The following is a 10,248-nucleotide window of genomic DNA, read 5'->3' on the forward strand; positions in this document are numbered from 1 at the left end:
TGGGACCTTCCTAATTCAGGTATCGAACTCCTGTCTCCTGCATTGCAGGCAAAATCTTTACCGACTGAGCCATCAGGGAAGTCCCCTTCAACATTAGCTTAGAGAAACATTATTCCTGATTGAGGATGAATCTCTTCTAGTCCTAATTGATCTGGAGCCACACTCTGGGTGCTCAGCCTCACTACAATAAAACAGCCCCTGACTGACAGAACTGAGTAATTTCACACAGTAGGGATCTCTAATGAACGTCAAGAGAGTCCTATCTCTGAACTTATTTCCTTTAGCTTAGGCCTATAGAGAGATACCGGAGAAGGCAATGGCACCCCACTCAGTACTCTTGCCTGGAAAATCCCATGGACGGAGGAGCCTGGTAGGCTGCAGTCCATGGGGTCGTGAAGAGTCGAACACAACTGAGCGAATACACTTTCATGTTTCACTTTCATGCATTGGAGAAGGAAATGGCAACCCACTCCAGTGTTCTTGCCTGGAGAATCCCAGAGATGGGGGAGCCTGGTGGGCTGCCATCTATGGGGTCGCACAGAGTCGGACACGACTGAAGTGACTTAGCAACAGCAGCATAGAGAGATAGACTCTTACTTCCATTCTATCCATTTATTAGGCTGAGATTTCTAAGAGAAGTATCATGCCAAAATTTCTTTCTCTCAAAAGGGGAAAACAGTTGTAGAAATGGACACTTGTCATCAAAGTAATCAACCAGGTGAGTTAAATGCTTCTTAGACATCTTTTATTTGTCATTCTTTGACAGGATTGGAACTGATTTTGGAAGCACTGTTCATTTGTCCTGAATGAAATCAGCTACCACCTTCTTTATGGGAAAAATCTCCAACTGATGTTGGCAGAATTCATAGCACACCTCCCATCAAGATTCAAATAGATCCTTAATACTTCTTCCTAGAATTAGTCAATATCCTATAAGTTAAAAGGTCCTTCAAGTCATAAAGCCCATAACAGAAGATTACATGGTCAAGGCCTCATTCCTACTCTAATGCATGTAACACTCCTATTTCACTGGTGAGAAAACCTAGAACTAGAGGTATAGGTTTATCCTGGACCTCGCAGCAATAAACAACAGTGATATACTTTGACACTCTGTTGTTCATAACCCTCATAGGCAACTAACATCCATTCCCACCAGAAGTAAATTCTTTACTAGAATGATTTATTCAGTGCATTATTTATTATTCTAATTGGTGAAGCAAGCCAATACCTTTTTGCCCTTAGAGCCTACTCCTTTAAAAATTACCTATACCTTTTTTATCCAAAATGTTCATTGTAAAAGACAGCAAGTCTTCAGCATGTTATATATACTAGCACCTTATAGGTTGACTGAAATAATTGACAATTACTGAGTAATGACCAAGCACTAACTTTGCTAGGCACTGGGAATACAGTAGTAAACACAATGCTTAATGAGATATAAACATATTTTAGAGTAGGAAAATTATGTACGATCAAAAAATATAATAGAATCAATAACACAGTGTTCACCTCTTTCTCTGTCTTACATAGGGTGGTAATTTTGGCACAATGTTGTAACTTTTCTTTATCATCCTCCTTACTTTCCTTATAAAATCCTCAAAGACAGGTACCATAACATTTACTTATATATCAACTGTCTTTCACAATGTCTAAGTAAATATGTTTGATAAATAAAAGTTTACTGAATCCCCAGAGTAATTCTGCACTGGGAGTTTTTATGGAAATTGCTGCTGAAGATTAAGCACAAAAGACTACAAAAAGTCACTAATCAGAGAATAGGTCTCCTAGAAACTCCCACTAAATCCCTGCTCAACAAAATGCCATTTACAAGCAAAGGGATCGTTATTTTGGGAAAGTTGAGATCTGATGATGTGCATGATGTTGTTGGGTAAATCCTCAGGGCTGCTGAGTAGCTCTTAGAGGCAACTGTAAAGCAAAGGGAAACAACAGTGATGGGAGCTGAGTCACGTTAGCTTTCCACTGCAATCGGTCCTTAACTGACTGATTCTCCACTAAGACGTAACCCTAGAGATTGCTCCATTTTGTGAGTGATAATGAAACTCATTTGAAACTTTTTAATAACTGCATGCAGCATGGGGAGAGCATGTTAATCAGCTCTCCTGTTCAAAGAGCTGAATCCCTGTGGACATAGAGAAAACAAGATCATGGTTATCAGTAGTCCAATTCTGTCTTTATAATGAGATCTCTAGGGTCTTGATTTCCTTCCAACTTGTGTAAAGAGCAGCAGAAGTTGAAAATCGCTCTCCCTCTTGCTCTAGCTGTAAATAGTACTCATTGAACTCATCATGACCTTAAGAATCCCTTCAGATTTTCTGTAATCATCCAGAGGGAAACACATAAGTGAATGTGGCCATGTGTGAATATTACAAGAAAATAGAAATGGCCTAAGAGAAACTACTTTTCGCAATAGATCCAAACATTTCACATCCTTCAGTTTTTTCAATCTATAATTTCATCTCTTCTTTCTGATCTCCTTTAGAACATAACTGTTAAGACACACAAGTCACTTGTTCAGTGAAATAATTGGCAGGTTATATTTTCTTTTCACTTAGAAGACAAGAAGAAAGCAAATGACTCAAACAAAAGCCTGCATTTCTTTTTGGTTGTTTGGATTTATCAATTTTATGTTCATATAAACAACTGCAAAATACTTAATCACAGAAAGCAATATACTATTACATCTAACCTTTTCCCAAGCTTATTCACACTGTTACCTTGAAAAATACCAAGAAGGAAATCAAGCTAATGTGTTTTCTTTTTTTAAAAACCTAGCCATCTGTGTAAAAATATTTTTTGCTTACAAGTTCCATTTGAGCTTACAGAATCAAAGTGAAGTTTAATTTACAGGGAGATGAAAGTTTTTAGTGCAATAGATTTTTGGTCTCAGATCTACAAATCATTTTCCTGCTTTGATTTTGAAAATCATATGTTTTCTCTATCTAAATGTCAAACTGAAAGAGCCAAAATTATTTATTTCCTACCGAATTCCTGGGTATTGTGAGGAAATAATGAGGTGATTATTTTAATTATGTGGTTACATTAAGGTGGGTCAGAAAACTGGGCAGCGGTGGAGCTCTGGATCAATGTGATTCTGTTTTACAAAGCAAAATCATGGGCTCTATACCACATGTCTGCAACTGCTTGTAATAATTTTTATACTTTAGGGATGTGGTGCAAATGTTGGTATTCTTTGGGAGGTTACAGTTGTTCTAGAGACTAACCTAAATATTAAACTTCAGTCAAATTACTTTTATTCATTTCCAAAATTTTATTTAACCCTTTAAAATGTTAAGGTAACATGTACTCATGATTATATGTTACATTTTTATATGGTTTTATTAACTTTTTTTAATTTAGAAGATTGAAAATCCACTTTCTTCAAACTCTCCAATTATCTTTGCATATTTATGTAAACCATAGAAATGGGAATGCACTATATCTGAAATTTTGAAACTTTAAAAAGTTTATTTTATATACTTAAAATGATTATAGTTTAATACTTTTATTAATTTAAACATATTGTTTTAAATATAATTTAAATTTAATATAATTTTAGTATGTTCAATATAGTTAATACATATGTTTAAAATATTTAATACAGAATATGCTTAAAATATACTTAAATATTGCCTTCCATATCAATAAAACACACCAGGGTTTTTTTTTTCATGTGTGATTTTTCTGTTACTTTACAACTCTGCAAATATTTATTTAACCAATATACAGCCAACTGGTTCCAAATAGGAAAAGGAGGACGTCAAGGCTGTATATTATCACCCTGCTTATTTAACTTACATGCAGAGTATATCATGAGAAACGCTGGATTGGAAGAAACACAAGCTGGAATCAAGATTGCCGGGAGAAATATCAATCACCTCAGATATGCAGATGACACCACCCTTATGGCAGAAAGTGAAGAGGAGCTAAAAAGCCTCTTGATGAAAGTGAAAGAGGAGAGTAAAAAAGTTGGCTTAAGGCTCAACATTCAGAAAATGAAGATCATGGCATGCGGTCCCATCACTTCATGGGAAATAGATGGGGAAACAGTGGAAACAGTGTCAGACTTTATTTTTGGGGGCTCCAAAATCACTGCAGATGGTGACTGCAGCCATGAAATTAAAAGACACTTACTCCTTGGAAGAAAAGTTATGACCAACCTAGATAGTATATTCAAAAGCAGAGACATTACTTTGCCGACTAAGGTCCGTCTAGTCAAGGCTATGATTTTTCCTGTGGTCATGTATGGATGTGAGAGTTGGACTGTGAAGAAGGCTGAGCGCCGAAGAATTGATGCTTTTGAACTGTGGTGTTGGAGAAGACTCTTGAGAGTCCCTTGGACTGCAAGGAGATCCAACCAGTCCATTCTGAAGGAGATCAGCCCTGAGATTTCTTTCGAAGGAATGATGCTAAAGCTGAAACCCCAGTACTTTGGCCACCTCATGTGAAGAGTTGACTCACTGGAAAAGACTCTGATGCTGGGAGGGATTGGGGGCAGGAGGAGAAGGGGACAACCGAGGATGAGATGGCTGGATGGCATCACCGACTCAATGGACGTGAGTCTGAGTGAACTCCTGGAGTTGGCAATGGACAGGGAGGCCTGGTGTGCTGCGATTCATGGGGTCGCAAAGAGTCGGACACGACTGAGCGACTGAACTGAACTGAACAGCCAATAGTCTAGTGGTTTTCTCCACTTTCTTCAATTTCAGTCTGAATTTGGCAATAAGGAGTTCATGATCTGAGCCAGAGTCAGCTCCCTGTATTATTTTTGCTGACTGTATAGAGCTTCTCCATCTTTGGCTGCAAAGAATATAATCAATCTGATTCAGGTGTTGACCATTTGGTGATGTCCATGTGTAGAGTCTTCTCTTGTGTAGTTAGAAGAAGGTATTGCTATGACCAGTGTGTTCTCTTGGCAGAACTCTATTAGCCTTTGCCCTGCTTTGTTCTGTACTCCAAAGCCAAATCTGCCTGTTACTCCAGGTGTTTCCTGACTTCCAACTTTTGCATTCCAGTCCCCATAATGAAGAACGTCTTTTTTGGGTGTTAGTTCTAGAAGGTCTTGTAGGTCTTCATAGAGCTGTTCAACTTCACTTTCTTCAGCGTTACTGGTCAGGGCATAGACTTGGATTACTGTGCTATTGAATGGTTTGCCTTGGAAACAAACACAGATCATTCTGTCGTTTTGAGATTGTATCCAAGTACTGCATTTCAGACTCTTTTGTTGACTATGATGGCTATTCCATTTCTTCTAAGGGATTCCTGCCCACAGTAGTAGATATAATGGTCATCTGAGTTAAATACACCCATTCCAGTCCATCTTAGTTCACCGATTCCTAGAATGTCGATGTTCACTCTTGTCATCTCCTGTTGAACCACTTCCAATTTGCCTTGATTCATGGACCTAACATTCCAGGTTCCTATGCAATATTGCTCTTTACAGTATCGAACCTTGCTTCTATCACCAGTCCCTTCCACAACTGGGTATTGTTTTTGCTTTGGCTCCATCCATCCCTTCATTTTTTCTGGAGTTATTTCTCCACTGATCTCCAATAGCATATTGGGCACCTGCCAACCTGGAGAGTTCATCTTTCAGTTGTCCTATCTTTTTGCCCTTTCATACTGTCCATGGGGTTCTCAAGGTAAGAATGCTGAAGTGGTTTGACTTATGACTATACAGTGGAAGTGAGAAATAGATTTAAGGGACTAGATATGATAGACAGAGTGCTAGTAAGAAGAGGTGGCAAGAATACACAGAAGAACTGTACAAAAAAGATTTTCTGGACCAAGATAATCATGATGGTGTGATCACTCACCTAGAGCCAGACATCCTGGAATGTGAAGTCATGTGGGCCTTAGAAAGCACCACTACAAACAAAGCTAGTGCAGGTGATGGAATTACAGTTGAGCTATTTCAAATCCTGAAAGATAATGCTGTGAAAGTGCTGCATTCAATATGCCAGCAAATTTGGAAAACTCAGCAGTGGCCAGAGGACTGGAAAAGGTCAGTTTTCACTCCAAACCCAAAGAAAGGCAACGCCAAAGAATGCTCAAACTGCAATTGCACTCATCTAACACGCTAGTAAAGTGATGCTCAAAACTCTCCAAGCCAGGCTTCAACAGTATGGGAACCATGAACTTTCAGATGTTCAAGCTGGTTTTAGAAAAGGCAGAGGAACCAGAGATCAAATTGCCAACATCCACTGGATCACTGAAAAAGCAACAGAGTTCCAGAAAACCATCTGCTTCTGCTTTATTGACTATGCCAAAGCCTTTGACTGTGTGGATCACAATAAACTGTGGAAAATTCTGAAAGAGATGGGAATACCAGACCACCTAACCTGCCTCTTGAGAAACCTGTATGCAGGTCAGGAAGCAACAGTTAGAACTGGACATGGAACAACAGACTGGTTCCAAATAGGAAAAGGAGGACATCAAGGCTGTATATTGTCACCCTGCTTATTTAACTTCTATGCAGAGTACATCATGAGAAATGCTGGGCTGGAAGAAGCACAAGCTGGAATCAAGATTGCTGGGAGAAATATCAATAACCTGAGATATGCAGATGACATCACCCTTATGGCAGAAAGTGAAGAAGAACTAAAAGCCTCTTGATGAAAGTGAAAGAGGAGAGTGAAAAAGTTGGCCTAAAGCTCAACATTCAGAAAACGAAGATCATGGCATCTGGTCCCATCATTTCATGGCAAATAGATAGGGAAATAGTGGAAACAGTAACTGACTTTTATTTTTCTGGGCTCAAAAATCACTGCAGATGGTGATTACAACCATGAAATTAAAAAACGCTTACTCCTTGGAAAGAAAGTTATGACCAACCTAGATAGTATGTTGAAAAGCAGAGACATTACTTTGTCAACAAAGGACCATCTAGTCAAGGCTATGGTTTTCCAGTAGTCATGTATGGATGTGAAAGTTGGACTATAAAGACAGTTGAGCACCAAAGAATTGATGTTTTTGAACCTTGGTGTTGGAGAAGACTCTTGAGAGTCCTGTGGGCTGCAAGGAGATCGAACCAGTCCATCCTACAGGAGATCAGTCCTGGGTGTTCATTGGAAGGACTGATACTGAAGCTGAAACTCCAATACTTTGGCCACCTGATGTGAAGTGCTGACTCATTTGAAAAGACACTGATGCTGGGAAAGATTGAGGGCAGGAGGAGAACTGGACGACAGAGGTTGAGATGGTTGGATGCCATCACTGACTCAATGGACATGCGTTTGGGTGGACTCCAGGAGTTGGTGATAAACAGGGAGTCCTGGAGTGCTGAGGTTCATGGGGTTGCAAATAGTCAGATACCACTGACCGACTGAACTGAACTGAACTGAACTGATTCAGCCAATGGACATTTAGTCTGTTCCCTTTTTTAGCTACAATGTAACTGTGCTACATAGAACTTTATGTACACTTAGGAAGGCAACCCAAATGGTTAATCCCATGAAGTGAAATTAATGAATCAAAGACCTGTAATTTGGCAAAATTATCCTCCAAAAATGTAAACCAAATGCAAGGTATGAGTGCCATTTTGTTATATCTTCACAAACTCTGAGTGTTACCAAGCTGAAAGGTATTTGCAATACAATCAGAGAAAAGTAATATCTCATTGTTGTGATTGTAGTTATTTAAGTATAGAGGTTCCCCTTCATGTATCACTGTCTTGTTATGGCAAAGGGGCTTGGAGAACTCAATGAAGCTATGAGCCATGCTGTGACTAAACCACTACCACCACCACCAATGAGTTTTAAATAACTTTAGGTTGGGGAAAATATGTAAGCTCTAATGGGTCACATCAGTGACTACGATTAGTGCTTATTCTCAGGTTTTGCACCACCCTTAAGGGAATTGTTTAAGCTTTCATTTCACTAATTGTGGAAATGATGTTATCATTTTGGGGGTTTGGAGTGGGGAGAGCCACAATTTTATCTTCTCCAAAAGATAATCAATGTGGTTTCCATGTTTCCTCTGAATGCAATTTAAAGAACAACACTCAACCAAATCTCATATATTTATTCTATATTTACTATATTCCAGTAAGTTTACCAATCTAAGTAAAAATAAAAGTTATAAGCCAAGTGACAAAAAGAAACATAACATGATTTTTGGATCATCTTTTTAAAAACTGATTAAAATAGAAAGAAATTAGACTTTCAAATTCTTTCCTTAGACAAAAGACTAAGTCTCATTTCAATTTAAGAATAAAAAGTTTTCCAAAAGCTGTTCATATTTGTACTATATTCCAAGCTTGATTTTTTTGCCCCACCAAATACAAGGTAAACTTTTCTACAGAAATAAAGGCTCAAATTGTGAGGATATGGACAATTGTGGTCCCAGTCAGAAAGCAAGAAAAGAACCTAAGAGGTTTGATTCTCAATCATCTGCTATTATTGCAAGATTACCCCTAAGAATACACTCTATTCCCTTTGACAGCCCAGCTAATTACCCAAAGGAGTGTTCAGTCCCCATGATCTCAATAAGAAAGTATGTTATGCTTGCTTTCAGGCACCATTTTGGATGCTAAGAAATTAGTCCTCTGGTTGGTTTGTTTTGGTGTTTTTTTTTTGTTGTTGTTGTTTTTGTTTTTTTTTCAATCTGGGTCTACAAGAGTGTCCTCAGCTGCACTGCTTATTTTCTGGGGGCTTTAGCTGACAGCTCCTGAAGGCCTCCTGCAGGCTGGGTATTTGGCCCAAACGGCAGGCAGATGGAAGGAATACTAATGCTATTTTCTATTTCAATTGCCTCGTTTCTCCATAATTTAACTGCCAAAGGGCACTTATTCCACTTTGCCTTTTCTATGAGGTAGTGATACACCACTCCATCACTTTACTCAAATTATAAGAAAAGGAATTCTCACAGCCTTTACAACTCTTACCTTCAGGAAGAAACAAGACTCCAATGCATGGGAGACAATTCAGAGCTCAATTGTCATCCCCTTTCTTGACAAAGTTAAGATCTTTGTAACCATTTCTATATAATTTCTGGTGCATTAGTCTCATATCACCCTATTGTTACTTTCTAACTATATTAACTGCATAATCTCCATAAAATCCCTATAACAAATCCCAACCAGGGGGAAAAAGTATTAATATGTGGTTTCCCTAGATCACTTGGGAAAGCTGAAAACAGGTAAGCCTAAATAACTGGAAAATTAAGAAAAAAATTCTTTCTTGTACTTTGGTATACTGTATTTGGCTGTGGAAAATAAATTTGCTATAATAACTTTGAAGTTGAGAAGTTTTCACCAAAAATAAGCTTTTTATTAGAAAATCAAAATATGTGTGGCTATGATATGCGCTACTCTGCTTTATTTTTTCCAAGCCTACTAATTGAATATATTATTATTAATTGTCCTGATCCCCTAAATCACACAGCAATCTAGATATTTTATAATATTCATTTAATAACTTTACTCTTGTTATTTATGCCTAAGTTATCAAAGAATCAACAGGACTAAGAGTTCGAGGTGTGTTTTCTTCTGTGCCCACTGTTCTTTTTTTTTTTTTTTTTACATTTGTCTCCTTTTCATGGAAATCCCTCAGTAATCACCCAACTAAAAATTAAAAAGAAAAAAATTCAACATTTCTAATTTCTTAGGTAAGCATGTGTTTGATGTCATAGAATAATTAAATTTCTCACTTTATTCTTCTGTGGATACAGTCTTTACAGGAGGAACTCTTTCGATAACATTTTTTAAAAATTTTACCATACTTCCCTAACACAGGGTATATAGTTTTTATGACAATAACACTAGTTAATGGTATTATAAATTGTGGTAGAAAAAAAATTATGGTAGACATAGATTTTGAGTTTTCAGATAGCTGAATTTTAGGAACTCTTAAAATTTTAACAGTTTTTTTTTTTTTTAAACAAAACAAAATTTTATTTTTCTTCATAATCATCAAGAAGAAAATGTGGGCATTTTCAACAAGAAATCAGGAGAAAGAAGTTACGTTCATACTTAAAGTAAATGTACTCTAAATTTAAATTTTCTTTCAGTTGTAATTATTAAAAAAAATAATTGTGATATTTAGTTTCATTATTACCCTAATGCTCTTTATTCTGAATAAAAATCTGTCTTTTATGGATTCAAGACTCTCTTTATTCTTCTTAGCCATATTAGGGTCAATCTTTTTTTTTTTTTTTTTTTACTTTTTAAAGTTACTTTTTATGTACTGCACTATCTTTCCTTTTTTCTCCATTCATCCTTATCACCATGCA

Source organism: Ovis aries, chromosome 20 (genome assembly GCF_016772045.2).
Source record: "Ovis aries strain OAR_USU_Benz2616 breed Rambouillet chromosome 20, ARS-UI_Ramb_v3.0, whole genome shotgun sequence".
NCBI classification, from domain to species: domain Eukaryota; kingdom Metazoa; phylum Chordata; class Mammalia; order Artiodactyla; family Bovidae; genus Ovis; species Ovis aries.